At 39.9% G+C, this 13,260-nt stretch overlaps 1 protein-coding gene across 1 annotated transcript in view; it reads right to left on the minus strand.

The window, feature by feature from the left end:
- tmem132e (transmembrane protein 132E) overlaps nt 1–13,260 on the minus strand; it is a 556,143-nt gene that overhangs the window by 435,939 nt on the left and 106,944 nt on the right. The window lies entirely within an intron of this gene.

The raw sequence follows: 13,260 nt of genomic DNA on the forward strand, positions 1-13,260 counted from the left end.
TCACTGTACTTCCTCATCACCGGTGACACAGATGAAGTCTGCACCTCGTTTATCATCCACAGAACGAGGCTGCACACCAACATTTTCAGAACAAAATAAAACAGGCTGCAGTAAGAGTCTCTCTCCATGGAATATTTAAAAATAGCGGGTTTGTGCATTTGGTCCTTCTCAGGCAAGCTCAGGGATTAAGTGTTGCTGTAGCCCTCAGGAACAACGGTCCACAATGGTTGTTTTTTTTTTTTTTTTTTTTTTTCAGGGAGTGTGTTAAAAACTGAGTAGCAGGTGGCACCACGTATAGTAGCCTCGGCCACCAGTGTGTGACTGTGTGTGTGAATGGATAAATGTGACTCGTAGTGTAAAAAGTGCCTTGAGGAAGGCACTATACCATAAAACTGAGCTGTCCGTGCTGGAGAAAGAGAAATACTTTTGAAGTTGGTGCTACATGACCGGAGAAAAACCAAGGAAAACAGCTGTGGATTTGCTTTTGCTCAAGAGGTAAAAAACCTACAACTACCAGAATGCACTGCGCTGCACCGGACCAATACACAATCCTGCTGGTAGGTGACGTAATGCAGGTTTGGCCATCTTGACAGAGGACATAATACGGCAGCCGGCTGGTAACAAACAATCTCAAATTACAGGTTAACGATAAGCTAAATATGAAAGCACTTAAGACAAGAGAAAGGCAATGCAGCAACAGATTCTTGGTTTATTTTTGATGAACGCTGCTTAGTTTTACAGTTTGTTTACAGTTTTTTCAGATTCCAGTTATACAACACAGGAATGGCACCCATTTCCTGTTCACAAACTGGTTTTACAGCCCAAAAAATGCTCTAAAATATGTTTCTACAGACATCTTATGCGAGAAGTAGGAAATACAGAAATAAATGATCAGCACTGCCTAGTTTTACAGTTTGTCAGTTTAGTCTAAGTCTGAGAGGGAGAGAAAGAGGATCGGCTTTTATACTCTTTGTGTCCATGGTGGCGAACATACAAAAACGTGGAAGCACAATCTGCAGTTGCACCAACAGCCCTAGAGGTAGCGAAAATTGGCAGAGCCAGATTTGAGCTGAGAGATGAGCAGGGAGATCTGGGCGCTGGTAAGATGGAGGGAAGTTTACCACAGTTCAACACATAGTACCACCATTGTTACAATATAAAGCTGGTTGGAAATTGGCGAAGTATCCCTTTAAAGAACCAGCTACAGTTTGGTCAGTCTTCCTTCCTCTGTTGTATCGTACATCAAAACATGACTAAACTACCTCCAAACTTCAACGGAAGAACAGCAGACACTTGTTTTTGCCAAGAAATGTGTTCTCAGCGTCAGCAGGAACAAAATGCTGCTGCCAACAAGAAAACAACACCATGCAACAGCTGGTCTGTCATCCCACAAAAAGGCTTCCAACATCCGCCAGATGTGACTTTAAGGTGTGCCTGTAGCTGGCACGCACCTCATCTCGACAGTGACCAAAATGATGCTGACATGCTCGCACCAAATGTGGCATCCTTGATCACCATGACAACAGCAGTACTGATGCTGTCTAAGCTGGTCCTGCTGATGGATCCAGATGTTACACTCTAAATACTCTGGGTATATTGTGAGCCCACACACAGGAAGGCGCAGAGCAAAGTCTGTCAAACTTAGAACAGGCCACACAACTCTTTCCCAGCACACCATACTTTATCTACTTTATATCTTTAAGTTATCTTGACTTCATCACCCTTAAGCTAATATTGATGACTCTCAACATTGTCTCGGAAGTTTTCTAAAACTTGGGATTGTTCTTGACTTTTATTTTTTCATGGCGGAGGTCTTTTGAAGCCTGTTGAGACTGCAATAGGAGGGGACAATTTAACTAAACATGACAGACACAAAATTCTATTTCTTCTAAAGACATATACAAGTTAGCAAAAGCACCAGAACTACTTCAAAGTCTCCTTCAAATCCTCCTTTCTTATTTTATAACTCCGGACAAGATTTTGAGATCTCATCTAATTGGTTTAATTTTACTTGTTACACGTCCAGATTAATCTTCACTTGTCAGATTTAGACACACTGCAGAACTCAGAAGTGTTTTCTCGACTTGCACTAACCCTTACCAACAAGGGCTGGATCCTATCCCAGCATGTTCTGGGCAGAGGCATGAAATTACCATAAACAAGTCTCCAGTTCATCATTCACATTAAGGCTGATAACCACAAGGTGATCATAAAGACTCCAAACAGAAAGAAAAGAGATGGGAACAGAGCTCACATTCTTATAGCTTTGATGCGAATGCTATTTACAGAGGCATCAAAGACCTCTATTACTCTAGTGTCACCAGCATTTACTAAGATAAATTAATTGTACTCACCTAATCCATAGGTACAGCAAGGACATCAGCATGAGACAGGAAGGAAGAAAACAACAAAGGGAAAACATTATTAGCAGTGTGTTTGAGCAGCATGACAGTAAGAGGGCATTTAGGTTAATTGAGGTTAACATCAATATAGATACATGTGTGTTTGTATTTGTGTTTAAAAAACATAAAGGTTAGCAGATTTAATTGTATAGGCCTGAATAATTTATTGCAACAACATGTGTCCATATACAGGATTTAAATAACCGGTTAACAAACAAAACATCAGATTCCACATTTACGCAACGTACGACACATCTCAGCTGGATGTTTGTGGTTTTGGTTTAGAGCACTGGTTCCCAACTGGTGGGTCATGGTCCGAAAGTGGGTCCGGAGTCTGTTCTGAATGGACCACAAGTGACTCGCTAACGTGTCAAATTCATAAAAACACACTTTATTTTGAAGTACAGTGAATTTCTGGCACAGAGCTTTTAGTTTTAAGTGCCGTTTCCTGCTGAAGAGTGAGAGACTAATGGACAGCTACTTGATAGAGACGGCAAACTAGTCTAATGACATGACACTGAATATGTTAAACTATGTGGACCTTAAAACAAATGAGGAGAAACCTGGACCTCAGTGCTGAGCCAGTTGGGAACCACTGCTTTAAAGTGTGATGAGTTTAGATAAACTGAGGGCTCACTGCAGAAACACTGTGGTCACTACTATGGGTTGCTAGAAGTGCTTATGCATTTCAAAATCAGCATCAAACATATCTGTTCAATCCTGAGCAGGGCGTCAGAAATGAAATCTTTGTCTGTGTGAAACTCATGACAGATGGCAGAATTTTGTTTCGTCATTATTTAATAGAATTTTTAGAAAACACGATGACAATTAATTGGGTTTACTCAAACCTTTACTCAAACCTTTATTTAAGACTCTGGAAATCAACTGAGGGAGACCCTAATTTTCAATTATGCCGAGCATGAACAAAGACATTAAAACAACTAATAAGCAAACAAAGAACAATCGTGCATATCAATTAAAACAAAAATGAAATCATACAAAACAAGAAACAATAATAACAATGAATGGGCTCTAAAAGTAGAAATATAGGATGATACACATGCTACATTTACACTCAATTAAAACAAGATCAGAACTAAGGCACTTAAACAGCCATATGAATGTCAGAGTGTCTGAGTTTAAGGTCTTCTGCAGATTATTCCATGTTTAAGATGCACTGTAAGAGAATGACATTCTTCCTAGCTCAGTTCTGATCAAGGAAGCGTGAAGCAACAACCTATTTCTGTGAATGAGTACCAAGATTATGTGAGGACAGAGTTAAGAGTGGTGAAATATAGTGTGTAAGCATCTGTATCAAAACTTTATAAATAAACAAATACCAATGCTGTTCCCGCCGCACAGCCAAATGTGGCCAGCCAACCTTTCGGTAAAGGTGGTAGTGATGGGTGCTGTAATAATCATCTGTTATGAACTTAAGGACTGAGCGATAGATAACGTACAGTGAATTCAGTGTAGAGGCAGCAGCTTTTCCGTCCCCATAATCCAAAACAGACAAAAAACAGGTCTTATTTCTGTACAGGAAGCCAAGTACTGTCTTCAGTTTGGCAGTCAAAATGTCAGAATGGTGCTTAAAATTAAAACTGTCTTCCAGCCAGATATCAAGGTATTTGTGCTGTTTGACTTTCTCTATGGATGAGCCATTTACAGAATGATTATTGAAAGATTCAGTATGACCAGTCTTGGTGAACAGCATCCATTTGGTTTTGTCTGAGTTAAGTACCAGCTTATGGTTATTTAACTGAAGTTGAAGCAAATTAAAAGACAACTGTAGACCCTCAATGGCTGATTGAGCAGATGCGGCGAAGCAATATGAAACTGTATCATCCACATACACATGAAATTTACATGATTCAGAGGGGGATATCATTTATGTAAATTGAAAACAATATTGGCTCTAAGTTTAGTCCAATAAAACAAAATATTGATAAAAGAAGCAATACTTTCTAACCGCCTGATGCACATTTCCTTTGGTAACAGCAGCTAAAAATATTTTAATACATCTTTCAGATGTTAAAGTAGAAAACATTGGAAGATATTATTGATAAAAGTCATAGCAACGTGTTGTTTTAATTTACTTTGTTAGCAGCTGATGATCAAAGACTGAACCCCAGATCTTTTGCTTGTAGTTGCCTGTTATTGACCACTGAAACAAATCTATTCTATAAAAGTGTCTAGGCTTATGTGGTATCTATTTGTTCATTCCTTCATACATTTATTGATAAATTGTGTGGTATCAGATTAGTGCATAGTAGGGCTGACCCAAAAAATCTGAAGCTTCGAAGCTTCATTCAATGGCACGGGATTCGATTGTGAAAAAATAAATTGAATATTCTGCCTTTCTGCCTTTCGTTTTTTGGGGGGGCCTTGAACGCAATACCATCTCCAATGAGGAAATAGAAAGCCTGACGTGCAATGAATAAAGACCTATTATCCTGCTTGAACACGGACAACTAAATTCTTTCAACAATGTGACTCAAAATAATGATAAAATAGATTTTATAATGTAAAATAATATGTTGATGGTAACATTTTCCACCAGTCTGCTGCGCTTTGAGTCTGATGTAGTGACACATGCTGCTCTGAGTCGCGCATCTGTCTGCTTGCGCTGCAGTGCACGTCGAGCGTTTTAATTTTTAGTGTTAAATCAAAAGTTGAACACTACTTATCAGCAACCAGAGGTGTTTTTTCGTTTGTGAATATTTTTATCTTAATTCTAGGGTTGCAAGAAACTACCTTTTCGTCATAATTTGTAAGTTATTAACTTTTTTGGAGGGTTTTTTTTTTTTTTTTTTCGCTTAGCAAAAAATTCTCAATTTTTGGTTTCATTGTTCTCCATGGAGGCATGCAAGAGAAACACGGGGCAAGTCACTGATACAGAAATAATCATTTTGTAGGTGAAGAATTCCTTTAACACCTTGTGCTCATAGAACCAAGACAATGAAAGAAACCTGTAACCATTGAAATGAATGTAGCATCACTACTTGGCACAATACTGTCCACTAAATAAAGTTAAAATACATTCTTGCCAATGGCAAATCATAAATTTAATTCTGTGTTAAATTCCATCTACAAGGCCAGTTACTGGTTGTGCCAACAAGCAAGACCTAATACTCTGTCAGAAAAGCTCATCACTGGGGTTTAATACATTTGTGTTGCATTCTGCTAACTTACAGAATATAATCAGGAAGTGAAACACCAGGGACTCTGTAAATAAAACATCCTCCAGAATGTCTCCAGGCAACACGTTGGGGGAAAAACGTTCTTTAATCAAGTGAGCAAGCTCAGGTTCTGGGGATGTCAGACATCTGTTGGCATACATTATCTCAATTCCTGTGTCGACGGCTAGTTGGTGTCTGTCTAAAAAAGGTCAGCAATGGGAAAAGGAGGTGTCAGCGCCGTAGTGGTGATGGAGTGGGCCGGCACAAAGTTCAAGTTCACCTGGACTGGGAATCTTTATGCCCTTATTGACAAAAGGTCAAGGTAACTAACGATCTGTTGGAAAAGGTCACAGCTGTCTAATGAATACACCTCATGCCATTTACATACCCTGCCATCACGCATAACAACTGGCTGTTAAGGAACTGGATGCACACCGCTCACATATTAAACAATGTGACTGCTAAATGTTGTAAATAATAATAATGACAGGTTTGATTGCACCACACATAGAGCATACACAATCCTCACTTAGCTAGCCAAATTATACAAAACACTCTTTGCCTTTTATTTAGTAAATAGTAGCTGCAACATGTTCTCTGCTTAAATATTAACTATGCAAGATATCTGATGTTCCTGCTGCAGAATGCATTAATATTTGTTGCCTGTGGTCAGATTTAACTTTAAAAATTAATGCAAAGCTTTGAAACGGGGGTTGTTTACAACGAAGCAGGAGGCGGGTGAGACGCTGGATACACACTGAAGGAAACGGATCAGGCTTTAGAAGCTGAGGCCACGCTATGCTGATGGTATAAACCTCAGCGTCCAACCCTTTAGAGAGTGTGGACAGGAGTGAACCGCAGGCCTTTTTTGATGCTTTCAGGTGCAAGCTCTGAATATACTCAATCGGCATGACTTGAGAATATTGAGTGGAGCTTACGACTGAATGCCACCATTCAGAAGTTGTCTCTTCTTCGGAAAGTGAGGATCATGCCAGTGTTATACAAGCTTTTCATCTCCCACATAAATAGACCTAGAGGTATTCAGCTGGAAACCTTCTCCCTCTGGATTTGTCGCTGAATGTTTCCCCACATTTTTTCCCCTGGCTAAATGAAGAGGAGACATTTCATTTGTTTGGCTCGTGGAAGATAATAGTTTTATTTTCTATGAATACAAAGAGCTTTGTAACCATAAATCAAATTATGCGTTCAAAGACTGAACATTCTCATGGACTGTGCAGTCTTTTACGAAAGAGTAATATTAGTCATTGTTTTTAAGTTGATCAGCTGGAAAGATGGGTTATCATTAAGATTAATCTCTTGACCTATTTGCCAGGTTGCAACATAACCTAACGCAAACATTATTCTTTGCATCTCAAGCTATTTAAATAATCACAAAATGATACACAGGTAGATGAGAGTTGGCACAGCTGGCTCAGTAGGTGAGGTGTTAGCAGAGTGCAGTGTTGTACGCTGCAGTGTTCTGTGATATTACCATTTCAGGAGTCAAAACACTCAAATCCTACAAAAATGGCTTAAACATTCAACATCACCAATGCTGAAGTTGACTACAGGATTTACAAAAGTAGGTTAGCTTAAAAAGGGATCCAAGAAGAACCACTTATTGTCTTTGCTGGACATAAGTAGTGTTAAGTATTTATTTATCTGTCTGTCTGCAGCTAATCTGGCATACTACTGGACCCATCAGCCTAATATTTTTGGGCATATTTATATATCTTGACTGCTCTGTTTTATACTGTCACTGATTGTTGACTTCTCAGTCCTCTTAACCGGTTGGTAGGGGTCACAAGTGATCAACTAGGGCTGCCTCCTAATAGTCAGCCAAACTTTTGTTGACGAGAAAGGTCATTAGTTGGCAAGATTTCATTGGTCGTTTAGGCGCAAGAAAAAAAAAACAGCAATAAAAACCTATATGACTGGACCATGTGGGAATTTAATTCGAAAGGTCAGACACAAGAAGTGGCTACGCTTAGCAGCTAAGTAAAGTTACGTACATATATAAATTTACCTACTTCACCTTAGGTTAGGAAAAGAAACATGGTTGGGCTTCATTAAGTTACATATTTAACATAACATTACGAACTTCATATAAAATTACTGGGGCTAAAGTCGACCAAACATTCGTCAACCAGAAAGGTCAATAGTTAGTGCAGTTATTCCACAGGCTAGTTAATAACATGTCGGGCAGGAAATCCAAAGTGTGGGATCATTTTGAGAAGGTGAAGGACGAACCCAAGGTGGTAAGCTCATCTTTATTGGTCGACTACAAACATGACGTATCATCTGAAACATGGAAGTAGCTACATGCCCATTAGCCCACAGCGTCATTAACAGGCGACTCGCTCAGTGTGTGACGTGCACTTGCAGATAAAATATAGGCCTATATTAATGAAGGTTCATTAGTACGCTTTCGTATTTCTCTGTAATGTAGCACAGTGTTAACAATGTTACTGATACTATTCTTTCTCACACCTTCAACTAAAACCATTGTGTTGCCCCGCCCAAAATATATAATTTAATAATTAAATCAATATCATAAATATGCAGGAGACTAGTCGACTAATGGCCCTTAATGACAACTGTTGGTAGACTAGGAAAATTCTTAGTTGTGGGCAGCCCTATAATCAACAAAATAAAACAGTCAAAAGGCATTTCCAGCAACTGTCTAGACCAAACACAAGCCTTAACTAGTCTGTTTCAGGCCACATTTTGGCCTTTGTCATGGCTTAAAAACGGATATCCACAGAACATTTTGGTCTCTTTAAGACCAGGAGCATTTGCAGATTCATTTCATACCTGGTATGTTATAATCCACTAACATTAGGCACAATATGAGCTGAATTAATTACCATGTTGCTATCTTCACCACCATCTTGACTGCAAGGGAGCCAGGAGGGACAATTAAGTGCGTGAGTTTCATTGGATATTGTATCCATATAGCCTGTGGTTATACGTTAACAATGTATGCAGTGAATTGTCTCCCCTTCATACCACTACACTCATGCATATATGCTGGACACACAGCCTGCCCTGAATTCCCTGTTTCCCGCCCACGACACACCTGGAAGAGATCTGCTCTCTACTGAGTGCACTTTTCTCCTTGTAGTCTACAATGTACTGAATGGTACACCAGTGTCAAGTTTCAGTGCTCCACACAACAGAATTTATAAAGATGACATTACCATCTGCATTTATTCTTCACTCACCATGATCTGAAAGCACAAGGCAGCATATCGCTTTACTCTATTATCTAAAAAATATATACCCTGTTAGGTTACAGAGCCGCATTAAAACTGCTGAAATGGAAGAACTGTATCAGTTGCTTTGTTCTGTCCCATTAACTGTGTGCTTGTATATACTTCACATATTGACAACCATTTCCCAATTACTTTTGCAACCTATGTTACGCCTCAGAAAATGGTTGGGAAAGTGTCAGAGTGCAGGCAGCTTGTGGTTGATGGGCTATGATGTGGAAAATCACTAATACAGTCCTTAATTCAATTGTAACTGTGTGTTGTAGGCTCATAGTGAATAGTCAATACATAATGTAATGTCCTTTGCAAAGTGTTCTGCATGATATTCTTTCTGAAAGTAAATGGTGACAACAAGCATTCCTAAAGTGCATGTCATGTTAGGGTTAGACAGATTCAAATATTAAAGCGACACTATTCAACTATGCACGTTGGCAGCTGCACAACATAACTATGCCTGAGGGTTACAGTACTTCAGCTTAGGCCTGGAGACTACAAATTTATACCAGAAACACTGTTGCAAACTGGAGGTGTGGAGTTTGAAGGATGTGGGTGTTCCCAAGCAGGGAGGGTTGAATAAAAACATGGCACTACATCCTGTTTGAACTTTATCACTCTATAACACAGGTGTTAATAGAGCTTATCTGCATTACAGATAGGTAAGAATGCTCCTGTTACACCAACTATAATGTTGAGGATACTGTTATCAGTTACTGTTTCTTGTTACGATACAACCTGTAAGCTGATTCTGGGGATGGTGGATGGTGTGATATCTGGATGAGAGGGCTGCCAAGCTGCAGACGACTGCAGACCACTGTTCCAGACCAACAAACAACACTGGTGGATCTTTAGCGAGACACTAAGGCATTCCAAGCGTTGATTGTGCCCCCAAACGTGGGTATTTTAAGCCAAAACATGATTTTTTTTCTAACCATAACTAACTGTTTCTTTATGCTGAAACATAACACAGCGTTGTTGAAAGGCAAAGAAATTAAAAGTTTTGCCAACAACTGTTTAAAAAGGTGATAACAGCAATCTGGATGTACTAGTCGGTGTGGCAGGAGCCTTCCAACTTATGTCTCTGATAACAACTACCTATTCATAGAGTGATGACATTTAAAATGAGTGGCCATTGAAGGCTAACTGAGATATGTAAAGGATGCAAAGTTGTTGTTTTTTAATGAACTGAGGCACAAGTGAGCATTTATATTATCCTGGAAACAGGATTTTTGGTTGGTTTGCATTAGAAAATGTGGGCAGTTTACTCGAGTGGCAACCTACAGGGCTTAAAAATGAAGCCAGCATGGAAGTGGCTAAAACTGCAGTTCTTTGAATGGCCACTGGAGGCTGGACCCCGATGTTAAAATGCCCGACTTTACAGTAGAAATAAGCATGTTGACAGCCTGGTTCAAAAAAAATGGTTTTGGTCTGTCATAGACTGTATAGAAAGATGGACAACATGACAGCTCCCCAGAAGTGAAGCCAAAACATCTTGGCTGCCACCTGGTGGCTGGCTGCAGTATATAAATATATAAAACTCAAAGTGGGTGTCGAATAAATTTTTCCCCAAAGATGGCTTCTGTCATTTTAGGTAGTTCCTACCACGCTGATGTGAGTTTAAGTGTTTGTTTTTTTGGATAAGTTTGGCTTTAATTAGCAATTTGATAGTATAGAAATGGGCATTGACGGCATGATTGACAGCTATTGTACCAATTGGTGTGCTTGTGATCAATGGCACTGCTCTCAGTTGCTTAGATGGATATTTGGCCAGGAAGTTGACACCGTCAGAGATTGACTCTGACTTGGCAGTGGCCAAATCCTGGATATTTTGGCTTCATTTTAAACAGAGGGTGTAAGTGGAAACGCATTGTTTATCTTAAAATACAGTCTATAAACTTTACAGTTAATCTCCCTTTCATGACAACTGTGTATGGGGGTGAATTTTTTACAACTCACCCCTTTACATATTATTAAGGCTTAAAGTTATGCAGAATTAAGAACAGGCCTCTTTGGCTGACAGGCTGCCTACTGATAGAGGTCCTCAGCTTCTCGGTCAGATCCAGCTTCAGCCTCTTGCCCAAATGTGGCCACATACGGCTCCAAAAAAACAAGACAGCAACAGATAAAATGCCGAACTCATCATCAGTAGCTACACCATTTTTACGAGTTTACCACAAGTTTTTTGAGCAAGGGGGATAAAATGGGGTTGTTTTCATGACAGTTACCTCTAGTCTTTAAGAACTTTAGTCGCTCACAGTAAAACCTTTTGTACAGGGGCAAGCAAAACTTGACTTGAGGCAAGTAAATTTCTGACCCATTTCACCGACGGGGCAAATAAATCAAAAACACTGACACTGGACTCTGCTACTGATGATTCCAACACCAGAATGTCATTTGGTAAAACAATGTGAGTCCACAGAATGTCTCCAGTTCTCAGTTCGACACTCATATTACAGCTTCAAATCCTATTGACTGTGCATTGCTGCTAGGTATATCCCACTTATGATCCACATTGTACAAATTTATGCAAAGGTCTGGGAATAAGATTTATTTAAAACAACAGCTACAGAAACCCCTGTTTAATAAAGACAAACATGATATTTAGAGTCGAACATTCCTCGGGTGTCTCAGCTCAGTAAACAATCCATTCGCCTGCCTCCTCCCTCGATCATATGCCAGAAACTAACAACACAGGGTCATGTCTATTACTGAGGAAAGACAGCGCCACTCGCAGACAAAGTCAAATTTGTTGCCTTGTCTAAAAAGGGTAATCACTCAGTGTAAGTGCAGTTTGGAAGAGAATGACGGGATCACATGGGTGTATAAGCAGCCTATAAAACAAGCAAAGCAGCAGAGAGGAGAGGGGAGACAGAGTGGGTTTAGATTCAGTTTATCTGTAAATAGATGTGGTTTTTCTGACCATTACTGAAGAAGGAAAACTCACATCAAGTGCGCAACTTAAACTTTAATAAGCCATCAGCCAGATTTAATACTTTGCCACCGATACCGTGGGCTCTTAAGATAAACCCTGCGACTGTTATCTCAGTGAAGAGCCAGGATGCATGGAGAGCTTACTGTATGTTCAGGAACCAGTCCAGTTTTTAATGAGGGTAAAAGGACACAGCTCTCATCTTTATTTCATGGCAGTGTGTGCAACTGTGGAGTCCTTGAAAAGGAAAAAAAAATCTTGGTGATAAACAAGGCCTATCTTGAGGAGGCCTTGCAGCAGTGAGCAGGCCTATATCAGGCACTGTTGCATGGCAGATAATATGAGCTGCTGGCACTGGGGAGGAGGGGGTGTTTGCTGCAGACTGAAGGTAGAATCTGCTCCATGGGAAAGGGACACTGCTGCTGCCTCTGCCATCGATGTCCAGTGAGGTCCCTTCATTAGCCTCTGTGTCCTCTGCTTTCTCTTCATGCCTCTCTCAGTGTCCTGTTCACCCTCCACAGAGCGATGGGGAGGGCTCTCTGAATAGCAATAACCCAGCCCAGCATCAATCCATCTTCTACTTCATTAAGGGGGCTGCAGCGTTATTGCTGGGCTGTAATGATCCCACAGATCTGCCTCCCATAGGCTGACTTTCTTAGGCTTTCGGAGATGTCATAAAAGAGAACACATGAGTTGTGCCGGAAATGTATGTGAATTATTAATTCTTCGGTCCCTGGAGGAAGTTTGTCTATGTGTCTGTGTGTGTGGGTGAGTGTGCATGTGTATGCACGAGCACATGCGCTCACTCCTGGCTACCGCTTTATACTTCATACAGGTTGATTCAAAATTTATGTTGCCAGCTCCTTTGGTGCCGGGGAGTTATTGCAAAAAAAAAAAAAAGTCAAATGAAAGGCTGCAGTAATAGTAATGCAGTACAGATATACGGCCACCGCTTCTCATTCACATCTGGGGATGGTAATGTAAAAGAGATGATGCTTTATGCAGACTAATCCAGCAGAAGCACATCAACAGAAACCAGAGAACTGAGAGAACAAGACAGGGTTCAGAGCCCTGTGTATACAGACTACACCAGGCTCACACACTCAAAACCTTTTTATGTTTGCTATAAAAAAAAAGTCCAGTAAAAAACACAAGCGTGGAATATCCCTCTAAGAAGCCATTAACGCAGAAGGGGAGAATATTTAAGGATTTTTTTTTTTGTTCTTTTACTCCTCATTTTCCTTCTAAACAGTAATTTAAATGTGCTATGTGTATCATTTTTAAATATCTAACTATAATTGCTATAATGGAAATACACCGGCATAATCACCATAAACAAAGATAAATCATTTCAGACATTATTAGCAGCCTGTAGCTTCTGGCAGCAGAATTGTTATATCTGGTGTTAATCAAATTTAAGTCCACATTTCCTACTAAATATTTAAATCCTGTCACTGGGGGTCTTTGCCTCTTTCTTATGT

The sequence above is a fragment of the Epinephelus fuscoguttatus genome, linkage group LG12 (genome assembly GCF_011397635.1).
Source record: "Epinephelus fuscoguttatus linkage group LG12, E.fuscoguttatus.final_Chr_v1".
In the NCBI taxonomy this organism is placed as follows: domain Eukaryota; kingdom Metazoa; phylum Chordata; class Actinopteri; order Perciformes; family Serranidae; genus Epinephelus; species Epinephelus fuscoguttatus.